At 40.1% G+C, this 27,436-nt stretch overlaps 32 non-coding genes across 32 annotated transcripts; all 32 read right to left on the minus strand.

Annotated features, from left to right (window-relative positions):
- Positions 1-3,609: 3,609 nt before the first annotated feature.
- On the minus strand, positions 3,610-3,682 carry TRNAR-CCU (transfer RNA arginine (anticodon CCU)). The gene has a single exon. It is a non-coding gene; the product is annotated as a tRNA-Arg (tRNA).
- Positions 3,683-4,438: 756 nt separating this feature from the next.
- TRNAI-UAU (transfer RNA isoleucine (anticodon UAU)) lies at positions 4,439-4,531 on the minus strand. The gene is given in 2 exon segments: positions 4,439-4,474; positions 4,494-4,531. It is a non-coding gene; the product is annotated as a tRNA-Ile (tRNA).
- A 416-nt stretch (positions 4,532-4,947) lies between these two features.
- TRNAR-CCU (transfer RNA arginine (anticodon CCU)) lies at positions 4,948-5,020 on the minus strand. Its single transcript has one exon. It is a non-coding gene; the product is annotated as a tRNA-Arg (tRNA).
- Positions 5,021-6,289: 1,269 nt separating this feature from the next.
- TRNAR-CCU (transfer RNA arginine (anticodon CCU)) lies at positions 6,290-6,362 on the minus strand. Its single transcript has one exon. It is a non-coding gene; the product is annotated as a tRNA-Arg (tRNA).
- A 760-nt stretch (positions 6,363-7,122) lies between these two features.
- TRNAI-UAU (transfer RNA isoleucine (anticodon UAU)) lies at positions 7,123-7,215 on the minus strand. The gene is given in 2 exon segments: positions 7,123-7,158; positions 7,178-7,215. It is a non-coding gene; the product is annotated as a tRNA-Ile (tRNA).
- A 407-nt stretch (positions 7,216-7,622) lies between these two features.
- TRNAR-CCU (transfer RNA arginine (anticodon CCU)) lies at positions 7,623-7,695 on the minus strand. The gene has a single exon. It is a non-coding gene; the product is annotated as a tRNA-Arg (tRNA).
- A 692-nt stretch (positions 7,696-8,387) lies between these two features.
- TRNAI-UAU (transfer RNA isoleucine (anticodon UAU)) lies at positions 8,388-8,480 on the minus strand. The gene is given in 2 exon segments: positions 8,388-8,423; positions 8,443-8,480. It is a non-coding gene; the product is annotated as a tRNA-Ile (tRNA).
- Positions 8,481-9,729: 1,249 nt separating this feature from the next.
- On the minus strand, positions 9,730-9,822 carry TRNAI-UAU (transfer RNA isoleucine (anticodon UAU)). The gene is given in 2 exon segments: positions 9,730-9,765; positions 9,785-9,822. It is a non-coding gene; the product is annotated as a tRNA-Ile (tRNA).
- A 1,251-nt stretch (positions 9,823-11,073) lies between these two features.
- TRNAI-UAU (transfer RNA isoleucine (anticodon UAU)) lies at positions 11,074-11,166 on the minus strand. Its single transcript is given in 2 exon segments — positions 11,074-11,109; positions 11,129-11,166. It is a non-coding gene; the product is annotated as a tRNA-Ile (tRNA).
- A 414-nt stretch (positions 11,167-11,580) lies between these two features.
- TRNAR-CCU (transfer RNA arginine (anticodon CCU)) lies at positions 11,581-11,655 on the minus strand. The gene has a single exon. It is a non-coding gene; the product is annotated as a tRNA-Arg (tRNA).
- Positions 11,656-12,413: 758 nt separating this feature from the next.
- TRNAI-UAU (transfer RNA isoleucine (anticodon UAU)) lies at positions 12,414-12,506 on the minus strand. Its single transcript is given in 2 exon segments — positions 12,414-12,449; positions 12,469-12,506. It is a non-coding gene; the product is annotated as a tRNA-Ile (tRNA).
- A 416-nt stretch (positions 12,507-12,922) lies between these two features.
- Positions 12,923-12,995, minus strand: TRNAR-CCU (transfer RNA arginine (anticodon CCU)). Its single transcript has one exon. It is a non-coding gene; the product is annotated as a tRNA-Arg (tRNA).
- Positions 12,996-13,752: 757 nt separating this feature from the next.
- Positions 13,753-13,845, minus strand: TRNAI-UAU (transfer RNA isoleucine (anticodon UAU)). The gene is given in 2 exon segments: positions 13,753-13,788; positions 13,808-13,845. It is a non-coding gene; the product is annotated as a tRNA-Ile (tRNA).
- A 417-nt stretch (positions 13,846-14,262) lies between these two features.
- TRNAR-CCU (transfer RNA arginine (anticodon CCU)) lies at positions 14,263-14,335 on the minus strand. The gene has a single exon. It is a non-coding gene; the product is annotated as a tRNA-Arg (tRNA).
- A 757-nt stretch (positions 14,336-15,092) lies between these two features.
- Positions 15,093-15,185, minus strand: TRNAI-UAU (transfer RNA isoleucine (anticodon UAU)). Its single transcript is given in 2 exon segments — positions 15,093-15,128; positions 15,148-15,185. It is a non-coding gene; the product is annotated as a tRNA-Ile (tRNA).
- A 416-nt stretch (positions 15,186-15,601) lies between these two features.
- Positions 15,602-15,674, minus strand: TRNAR-CCU (transfer RNA arginine (anticodon CCU)). Its single transcript has one exon. It is a non-coding gene; the product is annotated as a tRNA-Arg (tRNA).
- Positions 15,675-16,432: 758 nt separating this feature from the next.
- TRNAI-UAU (transfer RNA isoleucine (anticodon UAU)) lies at positions 16,433-16,525 on the minus strand. The gene is given in 2 exon segments: positions 16,433-16,468; positions 16,488-16,525. It is a non-coding gene; the product is annotated as a tRNA-Ile (tRNA).
- Positions 16,526-16,941: 416 nt separating this feature from the next.
- On the minus strand, positions 16,942-17,014 carry TRNAR-CCU (transfer RNA arginine (anticodon CCU)). The gene has a single exon. It is a non-coding gene; the product is annotated as a tRNA-Arg (tRNA).
- A 759-nt stretch (positions 17,015-17,773) lies between these two features.
- Positions 17,774-17,866, minus strand: TRNAI-UAU (transfer RNA isoleucine (anticodon UAU)). The gene is given in 2 exon segments: positions 17,774-17,809; positions 17,829-17,866. It is a non-coding gene; the product is annotated as a tRNA-Ile (tRNA).
- A 416-nt stretch (positions 17,867-18,282) lies between these two features.
- On the minus strand, positions 18,283-18,355 carry TRNAR-CCU (transfer RNA arginine (anticodon CCU)). The gene has a single exon. It is a non-coding gene; the product is annotated as a tRNA-Arg (tRNA).
- A 749-nt stretch (positions 18,356-19,104) lies between these two features.
- TRNAI-UAU (transfer RNA isoleucine (anticodon UAU)) lies at positions 19,105-19,197 on the minus strand. The gene is given in 2 exon segments: positions 19,105-19,140; positions 19,160-19,197. It is a non-coding gene; the product is annotated as a tRNA-Ile (tRNA).
- A 414-nt stretch (positions 19,198-19,611) lies between these two features.
- Positions 19,612-19,686, minus strand: TRNAR-CCU (transfer RNA arginine (anticodon CCU)). The gene has a single exon. It is a non-coding gene; the product is annotated as a tRNA-Arg (tRNA).
- A 759-nt stretch (positions 19,687-20,445) lies between these two features.
- Positions 20,446-20,538, minus strand: TRNAI-UAU (transfer RNA isoleucine (anticodon UAU)). Its single transcript is given in 2 exon segments — positions 20,446-20,481; positions 20,501-20,538. It is a non-coding gene; the product is annotated as a tRNA-Ile (tRNA).
- Positions 20,539-20,954: 416 nt separating this feature from the next.
- Positions 20,955-21,027, minus strand: TRNAR-CCU (transfer RNA arginine (anticodon CCU)). The gene has a single exon. It is a non-coding gene; the product is annotated as a tRNA-Arg (tRNA).
- Positions 21,028-21,785: 758 nt separating this feature from the next.
- On the minus strand, positions 21,786-21,878 carry TRNAI-UAU (transfer RNA isoleucine (anticodon UAU)). Its single transcript is given in 2 exon segments — positions 21,786-21,821; positions 21,841-21,878. It is a non-coding gene; the product is annotated as a tRNA-Ile (tRNA).
- Positions 21,879-22,294: 416 nt separating this feature from the next.
- Positions 22,295-22,367, minus strand: TRNAR-CCU (transfer RNA arginine (anticodon CCU)). The gene has a single exon. It is a non-coding gene; the product is annotated as a tRNA-Arg (tRNA).
- Positions 22,368-23,124: 757 nt separating this feature from the next.
- On the minus strand, positions 23,125-23,217 carry TRNAI-UAU (transfer RNA isoleucine (anticodon UAU)). Its single transcript is given in 2 exon segments — positions 23,125-23,160; positions 23,180-23,217. It is a non-coding gene; the product is annotated as a tRNA-Ile (tRNA).
- A 416-nt stretch (positions 23,218-23,633) lies between these two features.
- TRNAR-CCU (transfer RNA arginine (anticodon CCU)) lies at positions 23,634-23,706 on the minus strand. The gene has a single exon. It is a non-coding gene; the product is annotated as a tRNA-Arg (tRNA).
- A 761-nt stretch (positions 23,707-24,467) lies between these two features.
- On the minus strand, positions 24,468-24,560 carry TRNAI-UAU (transfer RNA isoleucine (anticodon UAU)). Its single transcript is given in 2 exon segments — positions 24,468-24,503; positions 24,523-24,560. It is a non-coding gene; the product is annotated as a tRNA-Ile (tRNA).
- A 1,273-nt stretch (positions 24,561-25,833) lies between these two features.
- TRNAI-UAU (transfer RNA isoleucine (anticodon UAU)) lies at positions 25,834-25,926 on the minus strand. Its single transcript is given in 2 exon segments — positions 25,834-25,869; positions 25,889-25,926. It is a non-coding gene; the product is annotated as a tRNA-Ile (tRNA).
- A 416-nt stretch (positions 25,927-26,342) lies between these two features.
- TRNAR-CCU (transfer RNA arginine (anticodon CCU)) lies at positions 26,343-26,415 on the minus strand. The gene has a single exon. It is a non-coding gene; the product is annotated as a tRNA-Arg (tRNA).
- A 757-nt stretch (positions 26,416-27,172) lies between these two features.
- Positions 27,173-27,265, minus strand: TRNAI-UAU (transfer RNA isoleucine (anticodon UAU)). The gene is given in 2 exon segments: positions 27,173-27,208; positions 27,228-27,265. It is a non-coding gene; the product is annotated as a tRNA-Ile (tRNA).
- Positions 27,266-27,436: the final 171 nt, after the last annotated feature.

Here is a 27,436-nt window from a genome sequence, read left to right on the forward strand (position 1 = left end):
AACAGGCAATTCCCTGGATGCTATTTTGTCTAATATGTAAGCGGCCAAACCCTCCTGAAAAGCTGTTACGAGAGAGTCGTTATTCCAAACCACTTCAGCTTCCAGAGTGCGGAATTCAATGGTATAATCCGCTACTGATCTACTGCCCTGTCGGATCCTAAGCAGAGCTTTGCCAGCAGAAGCAACCCGGCCGGGCTGATCAAACGTACATTTGAAAGCTGTTAGAAAGTCTGCAAAGGACATTGGGGACGTGTTCTCCCACATGGGGTTGGCCCATGCTAGAGCTTTCCCTGACAAATGGTTGATCAGAAAATCAATTTTGGTTCTGTCAGTGGGGTAGGAGCGCGGATTCATCACCAAATGAATATCAATTTGGTTGAGGAAACCACGGCACAATGCTGGATCACCGCTATAGCGCTGAGGTGGCGTCATGTGAACCACGTGAGCAGGAGCGGTTGCTGGATCAGGACTGGGTTCTGGCCCAGCAGCAACAACTTCTGGAATGGCAGGTTGCAAGTGGGCAGTACGAGCCAGTATGGTTTGTAAAGCCTGGGCAAACTGATCCATACGATGGTCTAAACCATCCATTCTAGCCTCCTGATTAACTAGGAGCTGTGGAATGTCAGCAGGTTCCATAATGGCCCTGTTGTAATGTCACGATTCCGGGAACCCAACACGCTAACAGACACACACAAACACAGAAAAGGTGCCGTACCGGACCTTAGAGTGGCCGGGCTAAGCACACACAGAATAGTCAGGAGACAAGCCGAGTCAGGGGAACCAGAAGACAGGATAACAATAAACAAGCCAAGGTCAAAGGGGTAGGAGAAAGTCACAAAGTCAGTTTAACAAGCCAGAGAGTACGTAACCAGAAATGACAAGTTCAGAATCAATACTATACAGCAAAGATCACAACAGGGCAGGGAGGAACAGGAAAGGTAAGTATAAATACCCTAGGTTTAATTCTGATTGGATAACTTCCAATCAGAATTAACAATCACACGTGGGAGATATCTAAGCCTCCCACTGTGATTGTGGTACTGTTGCTTTAACGCCGGGTCACTCACGTGACCCCGGCGTTTGCATAAATTAACAACCTTCCAGCGTGCAGCGTTATACATGCTGCCGCTGGGAGGCGTGAAGGATGCGAGCGGCGAGCGGCGGAGAGGAGACGCCGCTCGCCGACAGGTAGGAGGAGGGGAGACCGCGGGCGGCGATGGACTGAGGGTGGACCCGCGGACCCCTGACAGTCTCTCTCTTTCTCTATAAATATATATATATATATATATATATATAGATATGTATTGTATTGTGGGGAAAAAAAAGGTTGCAGTAGAGGTATTGAAGATATATAAAGTATTGAAGCAGGAAGATAAGTGTAATAAACACACACATAGCCTTGCAGGCAATTATTTCCAATATTTCTCAAGCCTTAGTAGTGTACCTCCTTTTTTATACCAGCATTTATCTTCACGCCCTTACACCACAACCAACAATCAGCAATACAATAAACACTATACATAACTATAAACAAAAAAAAAATTATGTGGATAAATAAATAACGATTATAAAGTCCTATCCTCAGGTCCATTAATTATTTAATATTTAAATCTATAGCCTCAAGAGGCAGCCTTAATCCTCACCCAGAATTTGGTGACATATTTTTCACTCCCTTTCATCCCAGCATAAACTAAATGCATTATAAAATATTTTTTGATATCCTAATATGAATCATTAATCATTAATTAATTATTTACAAGAATATCATAAAAATAATTAAAACAATAAAAACATAAAAAATAAAAAGAGAAAAAAGAAAAGAGAGAGAGAGAGAGAGAGAGAGAGAGAAAGAAGAATAATTTTTTAATTTTTTTATTTGTACATACTCATATCTGGGCACACGTGTCTGATCTCTGTGAGTTCAAACCCAGCCAGGTCTGCAGGGCTCGGGCTGTGCTGCGACAGCTAATAAATTCCCCACCCCTTATTTGCATGCATATAGAAAAATCCTTTGGAGCTAGGGAGAGGAAACCGCTCTCCCATCTCCAAAAGCTAAGCAATCTTGTCTACGCTCCTACCCCGCTACCCCTATAGACGGGTGGGGGTGATCTGTTCTCCGCTGGTCTAACACACAAAGGCAGTCAAGGTGCCACTTGAGCAAGTTGCTTGTTCTGCGACTACTGTGTTTTCACCCAAACCTGCGCTGTCAAAGTGTTCTCAAGTAGCTTCTAATGAGTTGAATGCAAGTTTCATGTGGCAATTTCATAATCATACAGATATATTCACTAAAGTGAGAATTGTCCAGAATTTAAAGTGAATTTTAAAATCAAGGACGACGCAGCTGAACTGAAAATTGCCCACCTCACGTAATCTCATCAGTGAATAAAACTGTACATTTGGGGGATGCTAAATTTGAGTGCCATACTCAAGTTCAACCACCTTTGACTCCAGATGGGACTTGAACCCAGTGTCACACAGCCAATAGGCAAGGTTCTTTAAGATAGTGAAACTCTTTAGTTTTCGTTTGTTTGTAAACGGAAAAAAGATGCGCATCGTGGTGGCATCACAGTTTAAGAAAACTCAGGTCATAAAAATGGAATGTTCCAAACATTGAACAAGAGGGCTGCAAAAGCAAAACAAGTACGACATGCAACTTTTTTCTTTTCAATTTTCTTTTCCTTATACCCCTTGTATCGTCTACTATCCACCTTACCACTTGCTTCAATCTATATTTATCATGTTTACTCCGTTGCGCCGACTATCAATATTTGGGCACAGCTATTTTGTTCTCCTCTGTCCGTGGTGTATACAGATTGTCCTTTAGTTGGATTCTTTTCACTGATGGATTGTCAGTAAATCCGCTTAGCAACCGAAGTGGAACTTTGCTTATGCTCCGCCCCTTGGACAAAAATTGCCAAAGATAACACTTCTACTAAAAAAAAGGCAATCCCTAACAAAAATAGTACGATGAATTTAAGAGCAAATAAAAACAATGGCAAACAGAGGGACAAAATAGAATCCCGTTACATCCTGTAGGACTGGTGAGGCGTTGAGAGCTGGTTGGAGACAACGTGCTGGACCTTGCAGATAAACCAAATGCAAAAACTGCTCTAGGTGAGGCTTGAACCTCAGCATTGCTCAACAGATACTGCCTTATAAGTACCGCGCGCTAATCGATTGCGCCACTAGAGCAAGTTGCTTGTTCTGCAACTTCTGTGTTTTCACCCAAACCTGCGCTGTCCATGTGTTCTCAATTAACTTCTAATTAGTTGAATGCAAGTTTCATGTGGCAATTTCATAATCGTACAGATATATTCACTGAATTGAGAATTGTCCAGAATTTAAAGTGAATTTTAAAATCAAGGCGGACGCAGCTGAACTGAAGGCGTAGGTAACTTGGAAAAAATTGTCCACTTGGTCCTTTAAATTGAAATACACTTGAAATTCCTGATCATTTTCACTTTAGTGAAAAACCCTGTATGGTTTTACACAACTACTTGTCTCCATGATTAAACCTCACATAATCTCATCAGCGAATAAAATATTACATTTGGGGGATGCTAAATTTGAGTGCCATACTAAATTTCAACCACCTTAAACACGCGGGTGCACCCCAGATGGGACTTGAACCCACAATCCCTGGCTTAGGAGGCCAGTGCCTTATCCATTAGGCCACTGGGGCTTGACGTGTACCTTTCTTTTAACAATAAAAAAAAAAAAAAAACACAAGCTTGTCTTAGTATCCACACACGATAAGCTCAGTGTCTGTAACAATATCATTTGTCTTGCACCTACAGTGTCATGCAGCCAAAAGTCTTTAAGATAGTGAAACTCTTTAGTTTTCGTTTGTTTGTAAACGGAAAAAAGATGCGCATCGTGGTGGCAGCACAGTTTAAGAAAACTCAGGTCATAAAAATGGAATGTTCCAACCATTGAAGAAGAGGGCTGCAAAGGCAAAACAAGTATGACATGCAACTTTTTTCTTTTCAATTTTCTTTTCCTTATACCCCTTGTATCGTCTACTATCCACCTTACCACTTGCCTCAATCTATATTTATCATGTTTTCCCCCTTGCGCCGACTCTCAATATTTGGGCACAGCTATTTAGTTCTCCTCTGTCCGTGGTGTATACAGTTTGTCCTTTAGTTGCATTCTTTTCACTGATTAATTGTCAGTAAATCCGCTTAGCAACCGAAGTGGAACTTTGCTTAAGCTCCGCCCCTTGGCCAAAAATTGCCCAAGATAACACTTCTACTAAAAAAAAAGGCAATCCCTAACAAAAATAGTACGATGAATTTAAGAGCAAATAAAAACAAGGGCAAACAGAGTGACAAAATAGAATCCATTTACATCCTGTTGGACTGGGGAGGCGTTGAGAGCTGGTTGGAGACAACGTGCTGGACCTTGCAGATAAACCAATGAAAAGCAAATGCAAAACTGCTCTAAGTGAGGCTTGAACTCACAACCTCGGCATTGCTCAACAGATACTGCCTTATAAGTACCGCGCGCTAACCGATTGCTCCACTAGAGCAAGTTGCTTGTTCTACAACTTCTGTGTTTTCACCCAAACCTGCGCTGTCCATGTGTTCTCAATTAACTTCTAATTAGTTGAATGCAAGTTTCATGTGGCAATTTCATAATCGTACAGATATATTCACTGAATTGAGAATTGTCCAGAATTTAAAGTGAATTTTAAAATCAAGGCCGACGCAGCTGAACTGAAGGCGTAGGTAACTTGGAGAAAATTGTCCACTTGGTCCTTTAAATTGAAATACACTTGAAATTCCTGATCATTTTCACTTTAGTGAAAAACCCTGTTAGGTTTACACAACTACTTGTCTCCATGATTAAACCTCACATAATCTCATCAGCGAATAAAATATTACATTTGGGGGATGCTAAATTTGAGTGCCATACTCAAGTTCAACCACCTTCAACACGTGGGTGCACCCCAGATGGGACTTGAACCCACAATCCCTGGCTTAGGAGGCCAGTGCCTTATCCATTTGGCCACTGGGGCTTGACGTGTAACTTTTTTTTAACAGTAAAAAAATAAAAAATAAAACACAAGCTTGTCTTAGTATCCACATACAATAAGCTCAGTGTCTGTATCAATATCATTTCTCTTGCACCTACAGTGTCATGCAGCCAAAAGTCTTTAAGATAGTGAAACTCTTTAGTTTTCGTTTGTTTGTAAACGGAAAAAAGATGCGCATCGTGGTGGCAGCACATTTTAAGAAAACTCAGGTCATAAAAATGGAATGTTCCAACCATTGAACAAGAGGGCTGCAAAGGAAAAACAAGTACGACATGCAACTTTTTTCTTTTCAATTTTCTTTTCCTTATACCCCTTGTATCGTCTACTATCCACCTTATTATTTGCCTCAATCTATATTTATCATGTTTTCTCCCTTGTGCCGACTCTCAATATTTGGGCACAGCTATTTTGTTCTCCTCTGTCCGTGGTGTATACAGTTTGTCCTTTAGTTGCATTCTTTTCACTGATGGATTGTCAGTAAATCCGCTTAGCAACCGAAGTGGAACTTTGCTTAAGCTCCGCCTCTTGGACAAAAATTGCCCAAGATAACACTTCTACTAAAAAAAAAGGCAATCCCTAACAAAAATAGTACGATGAATTTAAGAGCAAATAAAAACAAGGGCAAACAGAGGGACAAAATAGAATCCATTTACATCCTGTTGGCCTGGTGAGGCGTTGAGAGCTGGTTGGAGACAACGTGCTGGACCTTGCAGATAAACAAATGAAAAGCAAATGCAAAAACTGCTCTAGGTATGGCTTGAACTCACAACCTCGGCATTGCTCAACAGATACTGCCTTATAAGTACCGTGCGCTAACCGATTGCGCCACTAGAGCAAGTTGCTTGTTCTACAACTTCTGTGTTTTCACCCAAACCTGCGCTGTCCATTTGTTCTCAATTAACTTCTAATTAGTTGAATGCAAGTTTCATGTGGCAATTTCATAATCGTACAGATATATTCACTGAATTGAGAATTGTCCAGAATTTAAAGTGAATTTTAAAATCAAGGCCGACGCAGCTGAACTGAAGTCGTAGGTAACTTGGAGAAAATTGTCCACTTGGTCCTTTAAATTGAAATACACTTGAAATTCCTGATCATTTTCACTTTAGTGAAAAACCCTGTTAGGTTTACACAACTACTTGTCTCCATGATTAAACCTCACATAATCTCATCAGCGAATAAAATATTACATTTGGGGGATGCTAAATTTGAGTGCCATCCTCAAGTTCAACCACCTTCAACACGTGGTTGCACCCCAGATGGGACTTGAACCCACAATCCCTGGCTTAGGAGGCCAGTGCCTTATCCACTAGGCCACTGGGGCTTGACGTGTAACATTTTTTTAACAGTAAAAAAATAAAAAATAAAACACAAGCTTGTCTTAGTATCCACACACAATAAGCTCAGTGTCTGTATCAATACCATTTCTCTTGCACCTACAGTGTCATGCAGCCAAAAGTCTTTAAGATAGTGAAACTCTTTAGTTTTTGTTTGTTTGTAAACGGAAAAAAGATGCGCATCGTGGTGGCAGCACATTTTAAGAAAACTCAGGTCATAAAAATGGAATGTTCCAACCATTGAACAAGAGGGCTGCAAAGGCAAAACAAGTACGACATGCAACTTTTTTCTTTTCAATTTTCTTTTCCTTATACCCCTTGTATCGTCTACTATCCACCTTACCATTTGCCTCAATCTATATTTATCATGTTTTCTCCCTTGTGCCGACTCTCAATATTTGGGCACAGCTATTTTGTTCTCCTCTGTCCGTGGTGTATACAGTTTGTCCTTTAGTTGCATTCTTTTCACTGATGGATTGTCAGTAAATCTGCTTAGCAACCGAAGTGGAACTTTGCTTAAGCTCCGCCTCTTGGACAAAAATTGCCCAAGATAACACTTCTACTAAAAAAAAAGGCAATCCCTAACAAAAATAGTACGATGAATTTAAGAGCAAATAAAAACAAGGGCAAACAGAGGGACAAAATAGAATCCATTTACATCCTGTTGGCCTGGTGAGGCGTTGAGAGCTAGTTGGAGACAACGTGCTGGACCTTGCAGATAAACCAATGAAAAGCAAATGCAAAAACTGCTCTAGGTGAGGCTTGAACTCACAACCTCAGCATTGCTCAACAGATACTGCCTTATAAGTACCGCGCGCTAACCGATTGCGCCACTAGAACGCAATACAACTTCTGTGTTTTCACCCAAACCTGCGCTGTCCATGTGTTCTCAATTAACTTCTAATTAGTTGAATGCAAGTTTCATGTGGCAATTTCATAATCATACTGATATATTCACTGAATTGAGAATTGTCCAGAATTTATAGTGAATTTTAAAATCAAGGACGATGCAGGTGAACTGAAGGCGTAGGTAACTTGGAGAAAATTGTCCACTTGGTCCTTTAAATTGAAATACACTTGAAATTCCTGATCATTTTCACTTTAGTGAAAAACCCTGTAAGGTTTACACAACTACTTGTCTCCATGATTAAACCTCACATAATCTCATCAGCGAATAAAATATTACATTTGGGGGATGCTAAATTTGAGTGCCATACTCAAGTTCAACCACGTTCAACACGTGGGTGCACCCCAGATGGGGATTGAACCCACAATTCCTGGCTTAGGAGGCCAGTGCCTTATCCATTAGGCCACTGGGGCTTGATGTGTAACTTTTTTTTAACAGTAAAAAAATAAAAAATAAAACACAAGCTTGTCTTAGTATCCACACACAATAAGCTCAGTGTCTGTATCAATATCATTTCTCTTGCACCTACAGTGTCATGCAGCCAAAAGTCTTTAAGATAGTGAAACTCTTTAGTTTTCGTTTGTTTGTAAACGGAAAAAAGCTGCGCATCGTGGTGGCAGCACATTTTAAGAAAACTCAGGTCATAAAAATGGAATGTTCCAACCATTGAACAAGAGGGCTGCAAAGGCAAAACAAGTACGACATGCAACTTTTTTCTTTTCAATTTTCTTTTCCTTATACCCCTTGTATCGACTACTATCCACCTTACCACTTGCCTCAATCTATATTTATCATGTTTTCTCCCTTGCGCCGACTCTCAATATTTGGGCACAGCTATTTTGTTCTCCTCTGTCCGTGGTGTATACAGTTTGTCCTTTAGTTGCATTCTTTTCACTGATGGATTGTCAGTAAATCCGCTTAGCAACCGAAGTGGAACTTTGCTTAAGCTCCGCCCGATGAATTTAAGAGCAAATAAAAACAATGGCAAACAGAGGGACAAAATAGAATCCATTTACATCCTGTTGGCCTGGTGAGGCGTTGAGAGCTGGTTGGAGACAACGTGCTGGACCTTGCAGATAAACCAATGAAAAGCAAATGCAAAAACTGCTCTAGGTGAGGCTTGAACTCACAACCTCGGCATTGCTCAACAGATACTGCCTTATAAGTACCGCGCGCTAACCGATTGCGCCACTAGAGCAAGTTGCTTGTTTTCCAAATTCTGTGTTTTCACCCAAACCTGCGCTGTCCATGTGTTCTCAATTAACTTCTAATTAGTTGAATGCAAGTTTCATGTGGCAATTTCATAATCGTACAGATATATTCACTGAATTGAGAATTGTCCAGAATTTAAAGTGAATTTTAAAATCAAGGCCGACGCAGCTGAACTGAAGGCGTAGGTAACTTGGAGAAAATTGTCCACTTGGTCCTTTAAATTGAAATACACTTGAAATTCCTGATCATTTTCACTTTAGTGAAAAACCCTGTTAGGTTTACACAACTACTTGTCTCCATGATTAAACCTCACATAATCTCATCAGCGAATAAAATATTACATTTGGGGGATGCTAAATTTGAGTGCCATACTCAAGTTCAAGCACCTTCAACACAAGGGTGCACCCCAGATGGGACTTGAACCCACAATCCCTGGCTTAGGAGGCCAGTGCCTTATTTATTAGGCCACTGGGGCTTGACGTGTAACTTTCTTTTAACAGTAAAAAACAAACAAAAAAAACACAAGCTTGTCTTAGTATCCACACACAATAAGCCCAGTGTCTGTAACAATATCATTTCTCTTGCACCTACAGTGTCATGCAGCCAAAAGTCTTTAAGATAGTGAAACTCTTTAGTTTTCGTTTGTTTGTAAACGGAAAAAAGATGCGCATCGTGTTGGCAGCACATTTTAAGAAAACTCAGGTCATAAAAATGGAATGTTCCAACCATTGAACAAGAGGGCTGCAAAGGCAAAACAAGTACGACATGCAACTTTTTTCTTTTCAATTTTCTTTTCCTTATACCCCTTGTATCGTCTACTATCCACCTTACCACTTGCCTCAATCTATATTTATCATGTTTTCTCCCTTGCGCCGACTCTCAATATTTGGGCACAGCTATTTTGTTCTCCTCTGTCTGTGGTGTATACAGTTTGTCCTTTAGTTGCATTATTTTCACTGATGGATTGTCAGTAAATCCGCTTAGCAACCGAAGTGGAACTTTGCTTAAGCTCCGCCCCTTGGACAAAAATTGCCCAAGATAACACTTCTACAAGAAAAAAAGGCAATCCCTAACAAAAATAGTACGATGAATTTAAGAGCAAATAAAAACAAGGGCAAACAGAGGGACAAAATAGAATCCATTTACATCCTGTTGGACTGGTGAGGCGTTGAGAGCTGGTTGGAGACAACGTGCTGGACCTTGCAGATAAACCAATGAAAAGCAAATGCAAAAACTGCTCTAGGTGAGGCTTGAACTCACAACCTCGGCATTGCTCAACAGATACTGCCTTATAAGTACCGCGCGCTAACCGATTGCGCCACTAGAGCAAGTTGCTTGTTCTGCAACTTCTGTGTTTTCACCCAAACCTGCGCTGTCCATGTGTTCTCAATTAACTTCTAATTAGTTGAATACAAGTTTCATGTGGCAATTTCATAATCGTACAGATATATTCACTGAATTGAGAATTGTCCAGAATTTAAAGTGAATTTTAAAATCAAGGCCGACGCAGCTGAACTGAAGGCGTAGGTAACTTGGAGAAAATTGTCCACTTGGTCCTTTAAATTGAAATACACTTGAAATTCCTGATCATTTTCACTTTAGTGAAAAACCCTGTAAGGTTTACACAACTACTTGTCTCCATGATTAAACCTCACATAATCTCATCAGCGAATAAAATATCACATTTGGGGGATGCTAAATTTGAGTGCCATACTCAAGTTGCAAGCACCTTCAACACGCGGGACTTTGGACTTGATGGGACTTGAACCCACAATCCCTGGCTTAGGAGGCCAGTGCCTTATCCATTAGGCCACTGTGGCTTGACGTGTAACTTTCTTTTAACAGTAAAAAAAAACAAAAAAAAACACAAGCTTGTCTTAGTATCCACACACAATAAGCCCAGTGTCTGTAACAATATCATTTCTCTTGCACCTACAGTGTCATGCAGCCAAAAGTCTTTAAGATAGTGAAACTCTTTAGTTTTCGTTTGTTTGTAAACGGAAAAAAGATGCGCATCGTGGTGGCAGCACATTTTAAGAAAACTCAGGTCATAAAAATGGAATGTTCCAACCATTGAACAAGAGGGCTGCAAAGGCAAAACAAGTACGACATGCAACTTTTTTCTTTTCAATTTTCTTTTCCTTATACCCCTTTTATCGTCTACTATCCACCTTACCACTTGCCTCAATCTATATTTATCATGTTTTCTCCCTTGCGCCGACTCTCAATATTTGGGCACAGCTATTTTGTTCTCCTCTGTCTGTGGTGTATACAGTTTGTCCTTTAGTTGCATTCTTTTCACTGATGGATTGTCAGTAAATCCGCTTAGCAACCGAAGTGGAACTTTGCTTAAGCTCCGCCCCTTGGACAAAAATTGCCCAAGATAACACTTCTACTAAAAAAAAGGCAATCCCTAACAAAAATAGTACGATGAATTTAAGAGCAAATAAAAACAAGGGCAAACAGAGGGACAAAATAGAATCCATTTACATCCTGTTGGACTGGTGAGGCGTTGAGAGCTGGTTGGAGACAACGTGCTGGACCTTGCAGATAAACCAATGAAAAGCAAATGCAAAAACTGCTCTAGGTGAGGCTTGAACTCACAACCTCGGCATTGCTCAACAGATACTGCCTTATAAGTACTGCGCGCTAACCGATTGCGCCACTAGAGCAAGTTGCTTGTTCTGCAACTTCTGTGTTTTCACCCAAACCTGCGCTGTCCATGTGTTCTCAATTAACTTCTAATTAGTTGAATGCAAGTTTCATGTGGCAATTTCATAATCGTACAGATATATTCACTGAATTGAGAATTGTCCAGAATTTAAAGTGAATTTTAAAATCAAGGCCGACGCAGCTGAACTGAAGGCGTAGGTAACTTGGAGAAAATTGTCCACTTGGTCCTTTAAATTGAAATACACTTGAAATTCCTGATCATTTTCACTTTAGTGAAAAACCCTGTTAGGTTTACACAACTACTTGTCTCCATGATTAAACCTCACATAATCTCATCAGCGAATAAAATATTACATTTGGGGGATGCTAAATTTGAGTGCCATACTCAAGTTCAAGCACCTTCAACACGCGGGTGCACCCCAGATGGGACTTGAACCCACAATCCCTGGCTTAGGAGGCCAGTGCCTTATCCATTAGGCCACGGGGGCTTGACGTGCAACTTTCTTTTAACAGTAAAAAAAAAAAAAAAAACACAAGCTTGTCTTAGTATCCACACACAATAAGCTCAGTGTCTGTAACAATATCATTTCTCGTGCACCTACAGTGTCATGCAGCCAAAAGTCTTTAAGATAGTGAAACTCTTTAGTTTTCGTTTGTTTGTAAACGGAAAAAAGATGCGCATCGTGGTGGCAGCACATTTTAAGAAAACTCAGGTCATAAAAATGGAATGTTCCAACCATTGAACAAGAGGGCTGCAAAGGCAAAACAAGTACGACATGCAACTTTTTTCTTTTCAATTTTCTTTTCCTTATACCCCTTTTATCGTCTACTATCCACCTTACCACTTGCCTCAATCTATATTTATCATGTTTTCTCCCTTGTGCCGACTCTCAATATTTGGGCACAGCTATTTTGTTCTCCTCTGTCTGTGGTGTATACAGTTTGTCCTTTAGTTGCATTCTTTTCACTGATGGATTGTCAGTAAATCCGCTTAGCAACCGAAGTGGAACTTTGCTTAAGCTCCGCCCCTTGGACAAAAATTGCCCAAGATAACACTTCTACTAAAAAAAAAGGCAATCCCTAACAAAAATAGTACGATGAATTTAAGAGCAAATAAAAACAAGGGCAAACAGAGGGACAAAATAGAATCCATTTACATCCTGTTGGACTGGTTAGGCGTTGAGAGCTGGTTGGAGACAACGTGCTGGATCTTGCAGATAAACCAATGAAAAGCAAATGCAAAAACTGCTCTAGGTGAGGCTTGAACTCACAACCTCGGCATTGCTCAACAGATACTGCCTTATAAGTACCGCGCGCTAACCGATTGCGCCACTAGAGCAAGTTGCTTGTTCTGCAACTTCTGTGTTTTCACCCAAACCTGCGCTGTCCATGTGTTCTCAATTAACTTCTAATTAGTTGAATGCAAGTTTCATGTGGCAATTTCATAATCGTACAGATATATTCACTGAATTGAGAATTGTCCAGAATTTAAAGTGAATTTTAAAATCAAGGCCGACGCAGCTGAACTGAAGGCGTAAGTAACTTGGAGAAAATTGTCCACTTGGTCCTTTAAATTGAAATACACTTGAAATTCCTGATCATTTTCACTTTAGTGAAAAACCCTGTAAGGTTTACACAACTACTTGTCTCCATGATTAAACCTCACATAATCTCATCAGCGAATAAAATATTACATTTGGGGGATGCTAAATTTGAGTGCCATTCTCAAGTTCAAGCACCTTCAACACGCGGGTGCACCCCAGATGGGACTTGAACCCACAATCCCTGGCTTAGGAGGCCAGTGCCTTATCCATTAGGCCACTGGGGCTTGACGTGTAAATTTCTTTTAACAGTAAAAAAAAAAAAAAAACACAAGCTTGTCTTAGTATCCACACACAATAAGCTCAGTGTCTGTAACAATATCATTTCTCTTGCACCTACAGTGTCATGCAGCCAAAAGTCTTTAAGATAGTGAAACTCTTTAGTTTTCGTTTGTTTGTAAACGGAAAAAAGATGCGCATCGTGGTGGCAGCACATTTTAAGAAAACTCAGGTCATAAAAATGGAATGTTCCAACCATTGAACAAGAGGGCTGCAAAGACAAAACAAGTACGACATGCAACTTTTTTCTTTTCAATTTTCTTTTCCTTATACCCCTTGTATCGTCTACTATCCACCTTACCACTTGCCTCAATCTATATTTATCATGTTTTCTCCCTTGCGCCGACTCTCAATATTTGGGCACAGCTATTTTGTTCTCCTCTGTCTGTGGTGTATACAGTTTGTCCTTTAGTTGCATTCTTTTCACTGATGGATTGTCAGTAAATCCGCTTAGCAACCGAAGTGGAACTTTGCTTAAGCTCCGCCCCTTGGACAAAAATTGCCCAAGATAACACTTCTACTAAAAAAAAAGGCAATCCCTAACAAAAATAGTACGATGAATTTAAGAGCAAATAAAAACAAGGGCAAACAGAGGGACAAAATAGAATCCATTTACATCCTGTTGGACTGGTGAGGCGTTGAGAGCTGGTTGGAGACAACGTGCTGGACCTTGCAGATAAACCAATGAAAAGCAAATGCAAAAACTGCTCTAGGTGAGGCTTGAACTCACAACCTCGGCATTGCTCAACAGATACTGCCTTATAAGTACCGCGCGCTAACCGATTGCGCCACTAGAGCAAGTTGCTTGTTCTGCAACTTCTGTGTTTTCACCCAAACCTGCGCTGTCCATGTGTTCTCAATTAACTTCTAATTAGTTGAATGCAAGTTTCATGTGGCAATTTCATAATCGTACAGATATATTCACTGAATTGAGAATTGTCCAGAATTTAAAGTGAATTTTAAAATCAAGGCCGACGCAGCTGAACTGAAGGCGTAGGTAACTTGGAGAAAATTGTCCACTTGGTCCTTTAAATTGAAATACACTTGAAATTCCTGATCATTTTCACTTTAGTGAAAAACCCTGTATGGTTTTACACAACTACTTGTCTCCATGATTAAACCTCACATAATCTCATCAGCGAATAAAATATTACATTTGGGGGATGCTAAATTTGAGTGCCATACTAAATTTCAACCACCTTAAACACGCGGGTGCACCCCAGATGGGACTTGAACCCACAATCCCTGGCTTAGGAGGCCAGTGCCTTATCCATTAGGCCACTGGGGCTTGACGTGTACCTTTCTTTTAACAATAAAAAAAAAAAAAAAACACAAGCTTGTCTTAGTATCCACACACGATAAGCTCAGTGTCTGTAACAATATCATTTGTCTTGCACCTACAGTGTCATGCAGCCAAAAGTCTTTAAGATAGTGAAACTCTTTAGTTTTCGTTTGTTTGTAAACGGAAAAAAGATGCGCATCGTGGTGGCAGCACAGTTTAAGAAAACTCAGGTCATAAAAATGGAATGTTCCAACCATTGAAGAAGAGGGCTGCAAAGGCAAAACAAGTATGACATGCAACTTTTTTCTTTTCAATTTTCTTTTCCTTATACCCCTTGTATTGTCTACTATCCACCTTACCACTTGCCTCAATCTATATTTATCATGTTTTCCCCCTTGCGCCGACTCTCAATATTTGGGCACAGCTATTTAGTTCTCCTCTGTCCGTGGTGTATACAGTTTGTCCTTTAGTTGCATTCTTTTCACTGATTAATTGTCAGTAAATCCGCTTAGCAACCGAAGTGGAACTTTGCTTAAGCTCCGCCCCTTGGCCAAAAATTGCCCAAGATAACACTTCTACTAAAAAAAAAGGCAATCCCTAACAAAAATAGTACGATGAATTTAAGAGCAAATAAAAACAAGTGCAAACAGAGGGACAAAATAGAATCCATTTACATCCTGTTGGACTGGTTAGGCGTTGAGAGCTGGTTGGAGACAACGTGCTGGATCTTGCAGATAAACCAATGAAAAGCAAATGCAAAAACTGCTCTAGGTGAGGCTTGAACTCACAACCTCGGCATTGCTCAACAGATACTGCCTTATAAGTACCGCGCGCTAACCGATTGCGCCACTAGAGCAAGTTGCTTGTTCTGCAACTTCTGTGTTTTCACCCAAACCTGCGCTGTCCATGTGTTCTCAATTAACTTCTAATTAGTTGAATGCAAGTTTCATGTGGCAATTTCATAATCGTACAGATATATTCACTGAATTGAGAATTGTCCAGAATTTAAAGTGAATTTTAAAATCAAGGCCGACGCAGCTGAACTGAAGGCGTAAGTAACTTGGAGAAAATTGTCCACTTGGTCCTTTAAATTGAAATACACTTGAAATTCCTGATCATTTTCACTTTAGTGAAAAATCCTGTAAGGTTTACACAACTACTTGTCTCCATGATTAAACCTCACATAATCTCATCAGCGAATAAAATATTACATTTGGGGGATGCTAAATTTGAGTGCCATTCTCAAGTTCAAGCACCTTCAACACGCGGGTGCACCCCAGATGGGACTTGAACCCACAATCCCTGGCTTAGGAGGCCAGTGCCTTATCCATTAGGCCACTGGGGCTTGAAGTGTAAATTTCTTTTAACAGTAAAAAAAAAAAAAAAAACACAAGCTTGTCTTAGTATCCACACACAATAAGCTCAGTGTCTGTAACAATATCATTTCTCTTGCACCTACAGTGTCATGCAGCCAAAAGTCTTTAAGATAGTGAAACTCTTTAGTTTTCGTTTGTTTGTAAACGGAAAAAAGATGCGCATCGTGGTGGCAGCACATTTTAAGAAAACTCAGGTCATAAAAATGGAATGTTCCAACCATTGAACAAGAGGGCTGCAAAGACAAAACAAGTACGACATGCAACTTTTTTCTTTTCAATTTTCTTTTCCTTATACCCCTTGTATCGTCTACTATCCACCTTACCACTTGCCTCAATCTATATTTATCATGTTTTCTCCCTTGCGCCGACTCTCAATATTTGGGCACAGCTATTTTGTTCTCCTCTGTCTGTGGTGTATACAGTTTGTCCTTTAGTTGCATTCTTTTCACTGATGGATTGTCAGTAAATCCGCTTAGCAACCGAAGTGGAACTTTGCTTAAGCTCCGCCCCTTGGACAAAAATTGCCCAAGATAACACTTCTACTAAAAAAAAAGGCAATCCCTAACAAAAATAGTACGATGAATTTAAGAGCAAATAAAAACAAGGGCAAACAGAGGGACAAAATAGAATCCATTTACATACTGTTGGACTGGTGAGGCGTTGAGAGCTGGTTGGAGACAACGTGCTGGACCTTGCAGATAAACCAATGAAAAGCAAATGCAAAAACTGCTCTAGGTGAGGCTTGAACTCACAACCTCGGCATTGCTCAACAGATACTGCCTTATAAGTACCGCGCGCTAACCGATTGCGCCACTAGAGCAAGTTGCTTGTTCTGCAACTTCTGTGTTTTCACCCAAACCTGCGCTGTCCATGTGTTCTCAATTAACTTCTAATTAGTTGAATGCAAGTTTCATGTGGCAATTTCATAATCGTACAGATATATTCACTGAATTGAGAATTGTCCAGAATTTAAAGTGAATTTTAAAATCAAGGCCGACGCAGCTGAACTGAAGGCGTAGGTAACTTGGAGAAAATTGTCCACTTGGTCCTTTAAATTGATGTACACTTGAAATTCCTGATCATTTTCACTTTAGTGAAAAACCCTGTAAGGTTTACACAACTACTTGTCTCCATGATTAAACCTCACATAATCTCATCAGCGAATAAAATATTACATTTGGGGGATGCTAAATTTGAGTGCCATACTCAAGTTCAAGCACCTTCAACACGCGGGTGCACCCCAGATGGGACTTGAACCCACAATCCCTGGCTTAGGAGGCCAGTGCCTTATCCATTAGGCCACTGGGGCTTGACGTGTAACTTTCTTTTAACAGTAAAAAAAAAAAAAAAAAACACAAGCTTGTCTTAGTATCCACACACAATAAGCTCAGTGTCTGTAACAATATCATTTCTCTTGCACCTACAGTGTCATGCAGCCAAAAGTCTTTAAGATAGTGAAACTCTTTAGTTTTCGTTTGTTTGTAAACGGAAAAAAGATGCGCATCGTGGTGGCAGCACATTTTAAGAAAACTCAGGTCATAAAAATGGAATGTTCCAACCATTGAACAAGAGGGCTGCAAAGGCAAAACAAGTACGACATGCAACTTTTTTCTTTTCAATTTTCTTTTCCTTATACCCCTTGTATCGTCTACTATCCACCTTACCACTTGCCTCAATCTATATTTATCATGTTTTCTCCATTGCGCCGACTCTCAATATTTGGGCACAGCTATTTTGTTCTCCTCTGTCTGTGGTGTATACAGTTTGTCCTTTAGTTGCATTCTTTTCACTGATGGATTGTCAGTAAATCCGCTTAGCAACCGAAGTGGAACTTTGCTTAAGCTCCGCCCCTTGGACAAAAATTGCCCAAGATAACACTTCTACTAAAAAAAAAGGCAATCCCTAACAAAAATAGTACGATGAATTTAAGAGCAAATAAAAACAAGGGCAAACAGAGGGACAAAATAGAATCCATTTACATCCTGTTGGACTGGTGAGGCGTTGATAGCTGGTTGAAGACAACGTGCTGGACCTTGCAGATAAACCAATGAAAAGCAAATGCAAAAACTGCTCTAGGTGAGGCTTGAACTCACAACCTCGGCATTGCTCAACAGATACTGCCTTATAAGTACCGCGCGCTAACCGATTGCGCCACTAGAGCAAGTTGCTTGTTCTACAACTTCTGTGTTTTCACCCAAACCTACGCTGTCCATGTGTTCTCAGTTAACTTCTAATTAGTTGAATGCAAGTTTCATGTGGCAATTTCATAATCGTACAGATATATTCACTGAATTGAGAATTGTCCAGAATTTAAAGTGAATTTTAAAATCAAGACCGACGCAGCTGAACTGAAGGCGTAGGTAACTTGGAGAAAATTGTCCACTTGGTCCTTTAAATTGAAATACACTTGAAATTCCTGATCATTTTCACTTCAGTGAAAAACCCTGTTAGGTTTACACAACTACTTGTCTCCATGATTAAACCTCACATAATCTCATCAGCGAATAAAATATTACATTTGGGGGATGCTAAATTTGAGTGCCATACTCAAGTTCAAGCACCTTCAACACGCGGGTGCACCCCAGATGGGACTTGAACCCACAATCCCTGGCTTAGGAGGCCAGTGCCTTATCCATTAGACCACTGGGGCTTGACGTGTAACTTTCTTTTAACAGTAAAAAAAACACAAGCTTGTCTTAGTATCCACACACAATAAGCCCAGTGTCTGTAACAATATCATTTCTCTTGCACCTACAGTGTCATGCAGCCAAAAGTCTTTAAGATAGTGAAACTCTTTAGTTTTCGTTTGTTTGTAAACGGAAAAAAGATGCGCATCGTGGTGGCAGCACATTTTAAGAAAACTCAGGTCATAAAAATGGAATGTTCTAACCATTGAACAAGAGGGCTGCAAAGGCAAAACAAGTACGACATGCAACTTTTTTCTTTTCAATTTTCTTTTCATTATACCCCTTGTATCGTCTACTATCCACCTTACCACTTGCCTCAATCTATATTTATCATGTTTTCTCCATTGCGCCGACTCTCAATATTTGGGCACAGCTATTTTGTTCTCCTCTGTCTGTGGTGTATACAGTTTGTCCTTTAGTTGCATTCTTTTCACTGATGGATTGTCAGTAAATCCGCTTAGCAACTGAAGTGGAACTTTGCTTAAGCTCCGCCCCTTGGACAAAAATTGCCCAAGATAACACTTCTACTAAAAAAAAAGGCAATCCCTAACAAAAATAGTACGATGAATTTAAGAGCAAATAAAAACAAGGGCAAACAGAGGGACAAAATAGAATCCATTTACATCCTGTTGGACTGGTGAGGCGTTGATAGCTGGTTGGAGACAACGTGCTGGACCTTGCAGATAAACCAATGAAAAGCAAATACAAAAACTGCTCTAGGTGAGGCTTGAACTCACAACCTCGGCATTGCTCAACAGATACTGCCTTATAAGTACCGCGCGCTAACCGATTGCGCCACTAGAGCAAGTTGCTGGATCTACAACTTCTGTGTTTTCACCAAAACCTACGCTGTCCATGTGTTCTCAGTTAACTTCTAATTAGTTGAATGCAAGTTTCATGTGGCAATTTCATAATCGTACAGATATATTCACTGAATTGAGAATTGTCCAGAATTTAAAGTGAATTTTAAAATCAAGGCCGACGCAGCTGAACTGAAGGCGTAGGTAACTTGGAGAAAATTGTCCACTTGGTCCTTTAAATTGAAATACACTTGAAATTCCTGATCATTTTCACTTTAGTGAAAAACCCTGTTAGGTTTACACAACTACTTGTCTCCATGATTAAACCTCACATAATCTCATCAGCGAATAAAATATTACATTTGGGGGATGCTAAATTTGAGTGCCATACTCAAGTTCAAGCACTTTCAACACGCGGGTGCACCCCAGATGGGACTTGAACCCACAATCTCTGGCTTAGGAGGCCAGTGCCCTATCCATTAGGCCATGGGGGCTTGACGTGCAACTTTCTTTTAACAGTAAAAAAAAAAAAAAAAAACACAAGCTTGTCTTAGTATCCACACACAATAAGCTCAGTGTCTGTAACAATATCATTTCTCTTGCACCTACAGTGTCATGCAGCCAAAAGTCTTTAAGATAGTGAAACTCTTTAGTTTTCGTTTGTTTGTAAACAGAAAAAAGATGCGCATCGTGGTGGCAGCACATTTTAAGAAAACTCAGGTCATAAAAATGGAATGTTCCAACCATTGAACAAGAGGGCTGCAAAGGCAAAACAAGTACGACATGCAACTTTTTTCTTTTCAATTTTCTTTTCCTTATACCCCTTTTATCGTCTACTATCCACCTTACCACTTGCCTCAATCTATATTTATCATGTTTTCTCCCTTGCGCCGACTCTCAATATTTGGGCACAGCTATTTTGTTCTCCTCTGTCTGTGGTGTATACAGTTTGTCCTTTAGTTGCATTCTTTTCACTGATGGATTGTCAGTAAATCCGCTTAGCAACCGAAGTGGAACTTTGCTTAAGCTCCGCCCCTTGGACAAAAATTGCCCAAGATAACACTTCTACTAAAAAAAAAGGCAATCCCTAACAAAAATAGTACGATGAATTTAAGAGCAAATAAAAACAAGGGCAAACAGAGGGACAAAATAGAATCCATTTACATCCTGTTGGACTGGTTAGGCGTTGAGAGCTGGTTGGAGACAACGTGCTGGATCTTGCAGATAAACCAATGAAAAGCAAATGCAAAAACTGCTCTAGGTGAGGCTTGAACTCACAACCTCGGCATTGCTCAACAGATACTGCCTTATAAGTACCGCGCGCTAACCGATTGCGCCACTAGAGCAAGTTGCTTGTTCTGCAACTTCTGTGTTTTCACCCAAACCTGCGCTGTCCATGTGTTCTCAATTAACTTCTAATTAGTTGAATGCAAGTTTCATGTGGCAATTTCATAATCGTACAGATATATTCACTGAATTGAGAATTGTCCAGAATTTAAAGTGAATTTTAAAATCAAGGCCGACGCAGCTGAACTGAAGGCGTAAGTAACTTGGAGAAAATTGTCCACTTGGTCCTTTAAATTGAAATACACTTGAAATTCCTGATCATTTTCACTTTAGTGAAAAACCCTGTAAGGTTTACACAACTACTTGTCTCCATGATTAAACCTCACATAATCTCATCAGCGAATAAAATATTACATTTGGGGGATGCTAAATTTGAGTGCCATTCTCAAGTTCAAGCACCTTCAACACGCGGGTGCACCCCAGATGGGACTTGAACCCACAATCCCTGGCTTAGGAGGCCAGTGCCTTATCCATTAGGCCACTGGGGCTTGACGTGTAACTTTCTTTTAACAGTAAAAAAAAAAAAAAAAACACAAGCTTGTCTTAGTATTCACACACAATAAGCTCAGTGTCTGTAACAATATCATTTCTCTTGCACCTACAGTGTCATGCATCCAAAAGTCTTTAAGATAGTGAAACTCTTTAGTTTTCGTTTGTTTGTAAACGGAAAAAAGATGCGCATCGTGGTGGCAGCACATTTTAAGAAAACTCAGGTCATAAAAATGGAATGTTCCAACCATTGAACAAGAGGGCTGCAAAGGCAAAACAAGTACGACATGCAACTTTTTTCTTTTCAATTTTCTTTTCCTTATACCCCTTGTATCGTCTACTATCCACCTTACCACTTGCCTCAATCTATATTTATCATGTTTTCTCCCTTGCGCCGACTCTCAATATTTGGGCACAGCTATTTTGTTCTCCTCTGTCTGTGGTGTATACAGTTTGTCCTTTAGTTGCATTCTTTTCACTGATGGATTGTCAGTAAATCCGCTTAGCAACCGAAGTTGAACTTTGCTTAAGCTCCGCCCCTTGGACAAAAATTGCCCAAGATAACACTTCTACTAAAAAAAAAGGCAATCCCTAACAAAAATAGTACGATGAATTTAAGAGCAAATAAAAACAAGGGCAAACAGAGGGACAAAATAGAATCCATTTACATCCTGTTGGACTGGTGAGGCGTTGAGAGCTGGTTGGAGACAACGTGCTGGACCTTGCAGATAAACCAATGAAAAGCAAATGCAAAAACTGCTCTAGGTGAGGCTTGAACTCACAACCTCGGCATTGCTCAACAGATACTGCCTTATAAGTACCGCGCGCTAACCGATTGCGCCACTAGAGCAAGTTGCTTGTTCTGCAACTTCTGTGTTTTCACCCAAACCTGCGCTGTCCATGTGTTCTCAATTAACTTCTAATTAGTTGAATGCAAGTTTCATGTGGCAATTTCATAATCGTACAGATATATTCACTGAATTGAGAATTGTCCAGAATTTAAAGTGAATTTTAAAATCAAGGCCGACGCAGCTGAACTGAAGGCGTAGGTAACTTGGAGAAAATTGTCCACTTGGTCCTTTAAATTGAAATACACTTGAAATTCCTGATCATTTTCACTTTAGTGAAAAACCCTGTAAGGTTTACACAACTACTTGTCTCCATGATTAAACCTCACATAATCTCATCAGCGAATAAAATATTACATTTGGGGGATGCTAAATTTGAGTGCCATACTCAAGTTCAAGCACCTTCAACACGCGGGTGCACCCCAGATGGGACTTGAACCCACAATCCCTGGCTTAGGAGGCCAGTGCCTTATCCATTAGGCCACTGGGGCTTGACGTGTAAATTTCTTTTAACAGTAAAAAAAAAAAAAAAACACAAGCTTGTCTTAGTATCCACACACAATAAGCTCAGTGTCTGTAACAATATCATTTCTCTTGCACCTACAGTGTCATGCAGCCAAAAGTCTTTAAGATAGTGAAACTCTTTAGTTTTCGTTTGTTTGTAAACGGAAAAAAGATGCGCATCGTGGTGGCAGCACATTTTAAGAAAACTCAGGTCATAAAAATGGAATGTTCCAACCATTGAACAAGAGGGCTGCAAAGGCAAAACAAGTACGACATGCAACTTTTTTCTTTTCAATTTTCTTTTCCTTATACCCCTTGTATCGTCTACTATCCACCTTACCACTTGCCTCAATCTATATTTATCATGTTTTCTCCCTTGCGCCGACTCTCAATATTTGGGCACAGCTATTTTGTTCTCCTCTGTCTGTGGTGTATACAGTTTGTCCTTTAGTTGCATTCTTTTCACTGATGGATTGTCAGTAAATCCGCTTAGCAACCGAAGTGGAACTTTGCTTAAGCTCCGCCCCTTGGACAAAAATTGCCCAAGATAACACTTCTACTAAAAAAAAAGGCAATCCCTAACAAAAATAGTACGATGAATTTAAGAGCAAATAAAAACAAGGGCAAACAGAGGGACAAAATAGAATCCATTTACATCCTGTTGGACTGGTGAGGCGTTGAGAGCTGGTTGGAGACAACGTGCTGGACCTTGCAGATAAACCAATGAAAAGCAAATGCAAAAACTGCTCTAGGTGAGGCTTGAACTCACAACCTCGGCATTGCTCAACAGATACTGCCTTATAAGTACCGCGCGCTAACCAACTGCGCCACTAGAGCAAGTTGCTTGTTCTGCAACTTCTGTGTTTTCACCCAAACCTGCGCTGTCCATGTGTTCTCAATTAACTTCTAATTAGTTGAATGCAAGTTTCATGTGGCAATTTCATAATCGTACAGATATATTCACTGAATTGAGAATTGTCCAGAATTTAAAGTGAATTTTAAAATCAAGGCCGACGCAGCTGAACTGAAGGCGTAGGTAACTTGGAGAAAATTGTCCACTTGGTCCTTTAAATTGATGTACACTTGAAATTCCTGATCATTTTCACTTTAGTGAGAAACCCTGTAAGGTTTACACAACTACTTGTCTCCATGATTAAACCTCACATAATCTCATCAGCGAATAAAATATTACATTTGGGGGATGCTAAATTTGAGTGCCATACTCAAGTTCAAGCACCTTCAACACGCGGGTGCACCCCAGATGGGACTTGAACCCACAATCCCTGGCTTAGGAGGCCAGTGCCTTATCCATTAGGCCACTGGGGCTTGACGTGTAACTTTCTTTTAACAGTAAAAAAAAAAATAAAAAAAACACAAGCTTGTCTTAGTATCCACACACAATAAGCTCAGTGTCTGTAACAATATAATTTCTCTTGCACCTACAGTGTCATGCAGCCAAAAGTCTTTAAGATAGTGAAACTCTTTAGTTTTCGTTTGTTTGTAAACGGAAAAAAGATGCGCATCGTGGTGGCAGCACATTTTAAGAAAACTCAGGTCATAAAAATGGAATGTTCCAACCATTGAACAAGAGGGCTGCAAAGGCAAAACAAGTACGACATGCAACTTTTTTCTTTTCAATTTTCTTTTCCTTATACCCCTTGTATCGTCTACTATCCACCTTACCACTTGCCTCAATCTATATTTATCATGTTTTCTCCCTTGCGCCGACTCTCAATATTTGGGCACAGCTATTTTGTTCTCCTCTGTCTGTGGTGTATACAGTTTGTCCTTTAGTTGCATTCTTTTCACTGATGGATTGTCAGTAAATCCGCTTAGCAACCGAAGTGGAACTTTGCTTAAGCTCCGCCCCTTGGACAAAAATTGCCCAAGATAACACTTCTACTAAAAAAAAAAGGCAATCCCTAACAAAAATAGTACGATGAATTTAAGAGCAAATAAAAACAAGGGCAAACAGAGGGACAAAATAGAATCCATTTACATCCTGTTGGACTGGTGAGGCGTTGAGAGCTGGTTGGAGACAACATGCTGGACCTTGCAGATAAACCAATGAAAAGCAAATGCAAAACTGCTCTAGGTGAGGCTTGAACTCACAACCTCGGCATTGCTCAACAGATACTGCCTTATAAGTACCGCGTGCTAACCGATTGCGCCACTAGAGCAAGTTGCTTGTTCTACAACTTCTGTGTTTTCACCCAAACCTGCGCTGTCCATGTGTTCTCAATTAACTTCTAATTAGTTGAATGCAAGTTTCATGTGTCAATTTCATAATCGTACAGATATATTCACTGAATTGAGAATTGTCCAGAATTTAAAGTGAATTTTAAAATCAAGGCCGACGCAGCTGAACTGAAGGCGTAGGTAACTTGGAGAAAATTGTCCACTTGGTCCTTTAAATTGAAATACACTTGAAATTCCTGATCATTTTCACTTTAGTGAAAAACCCTGTAAGGTTTACACAACTACTTGTCTCCATGATTAAACCTCACATAATCTCATCAGCGAATAAAATATTACATTTGGGGGAAGCTAAATTTGAGTGCCATACTCAAGTTCAACCACCTTCAACACATGGGTGCACCCCAGATGGGACTTGACCCCACAATTCCTGGCTTAGGAGTCCAGTGCCTTATCCATTAGGCTTAGGAGGCCGGTGCCTCATCCATTAGGCCACTGGGGCTTGACGTGTAACTTTCTTTTAACAATAAAAAAAAAAAAAACACAAGCTTGTCTTAGTATCCACACACAATAAGCTCAGTGTCTGTAACAATATCATTTCTCTTGCACCTACAGTGTCATGCAGCCAAAAGTCTTTAAGATAGTGAAACTCTTTAGTTTTCGTTTGTTTGTAAACGGAAAAAAGATGCGCATCGTGGTGGCAGCACATTTTAAGAAAACTCAGGTCATAAAAATGGAATGTTCCAACCATTGAACAAGAGGGCTGCAAAGGCAAAACAAGTACGACATGCAACTTTTTTCTTTTCAATTTTCTTTTCCTTATACCCCTTGTATCGTCTACTATCCACCTTACCACTTGCCTCAATCTATATTTATCATGTTTTCTCCATTGCGCCGACTCTCAATATTTGGGCACAGCTATTTTGTTCTCCTCTGTCTGTGGTGTATACAGTTTGTCCTTTAGTTGCATTCTTTTCACTGATGGATTGTCAGTAAATCCGCTTAGCAACCGAAGTGGAACTTTGCTTAAGCTCCGCCCCTTGGACAAAAATTGCCCAAGATAACACTTCTACTAAAAAAAAAGGCAATCCCTAACAAAAATAGTACGATGAATTTAAGAGCAAATAAAAACAAGGGCAAACAGAGGGACAAAATAGAATCCATTTACATCCTGTTGGACTGGTGAGGCGTTGAGAGCTGGTTGGAGACAACGTGCTGGACCTTGCAGATAAACCAATGAAAAGCAAATGCAAAAACTGCTCTAGGTGAGGCTTGAACTCACAACCTCGGCATTGCTCAACAAATACTGCCTTATAAGTACTGCGTGCTAACCGATTGCGCCACTAGAGCAAGTTACTTGTTCCTCAACTTCTGTGTTTTCACCCAAACCTGCGCTGTCCATGTGTTCTCAATTAACTTCTAATTAGTTGAATGCAAGTTTCATGTGGCAATTTCATAATCGTACAGATATATTCATTGAATTGAGAATTGTCCAGAATTTAAAGTGAATTTTAAAATCAAGGCCGACGCAGCTGAACTGAAGGCGTAGGTAACTTGGAGAAAATTGTCCACTTGGTCCTTTAAATTGAAATACACTTGAAATTCCTGATCATTTTCACTTTAGTGAAAAACCCTGTAAGGTTTACACAACTACTTGTCTCCATGATTAAACCTCACATAATCTCATCAGCGAATAAAATATTACATTTGCGGGATGCTAAATTTGAGTGCCATACTCAAGTTCAAGCACCTTCAACACGCAGGTGCACCCCAGATGGGACTTGAACCCACAATCCCTGGCTTAGGAGGCCAGTGCCTTATCCATTAGGCCACTGGGGCTTGACATGTAACTTTCTTTTAACAGTAAAAAAAAAACAAAAAACAGAAGCTTGTCTTAGTATCCACACACAATAAGCCCAGTGTCTGTAACAATATCATTTCTCTTGCACCTACAGTGTCATGCAGCCAAAAGTCTTTAAGATAGTGAAACTCTTTAGTTTTCGTTTGTTTGTAAACGGAAAAAAGATGCGCATCGTGGTGGCAGCACATTTTAAGAAAACTCAGGTCATAAAAATGGAATGTTCCAACCATTGAACAAGAGGGCTGCAAAGGCAAAACAAGTACGACATGCAACTTTTTTCTTTTCAATTTTCTTTTCATTATACCCCTTGTATCGTCTACTATCCACCTTACCACTTGCCTCAATCTATATTTATCATGTTTTCTCCCTTGCGCCGACTCTCAATATTTGGGCACAGCTATTTTGTTCTCCTCTGTCTGTGGTGTATACAGTTTGTCCTTTAGTTGCATTCTTTTCACTGATGGATTGTCAGTAAATCCGCTTAGCAACCGAAGTGGAAATTTGCTTAAGCTCCGCCCCTTGGACAAAAATTGCCCAAGATAACACTTCTACTAAAAAAAAGGCAATCCCTAACAAAAATAGTACGATGAATTTAAGAGCAAATAAAAACAATGGCAAACAGAGGGACAAAATAGAATCCATTTACATCCTGTTGGACTGGTGAGGCGTTGAGAGCTGGTTGGAGACAACATGCTGAACCTTGCAGATAAACCAATGAAAAGCAAATGCAAAAACTGCTCTAGGTGAGGCTTGAACTCACAACCTCGGCATTGCTCAACAGATACGGCCTTATAAGTACCGCGCACTAACCGATTGCGCCACTAGAGCAAGTTGCTTGTTCTGCAACTTCTGTGTTTTCACCCAAACCTGCGCTGTCCATGTGTTCTCAATTAACTTCTAATTAGTTGAATGCAAGTTTCATGTGGCAATTTCATAATCGTACAGATATATTCACTGAATTGAGAATTGTCCAGAATTGAAAGTGAATTTTAAAATCAA

The sequence above is a fragment of the Pelobates fuscus genome, chromosome 6 (assembly GCF_036172605.1).
Source record: "Pelobates fuscus isolate aPelFus1 chromosome 6, aPelFus1.pri, whole genome shotgun sequence".
Lineage (NCBI taxonomy): Eukaryota > Metazoa > Chordata > Amphibia > Anura > Pelobatidae > Pelobates > Pelobates fuscus.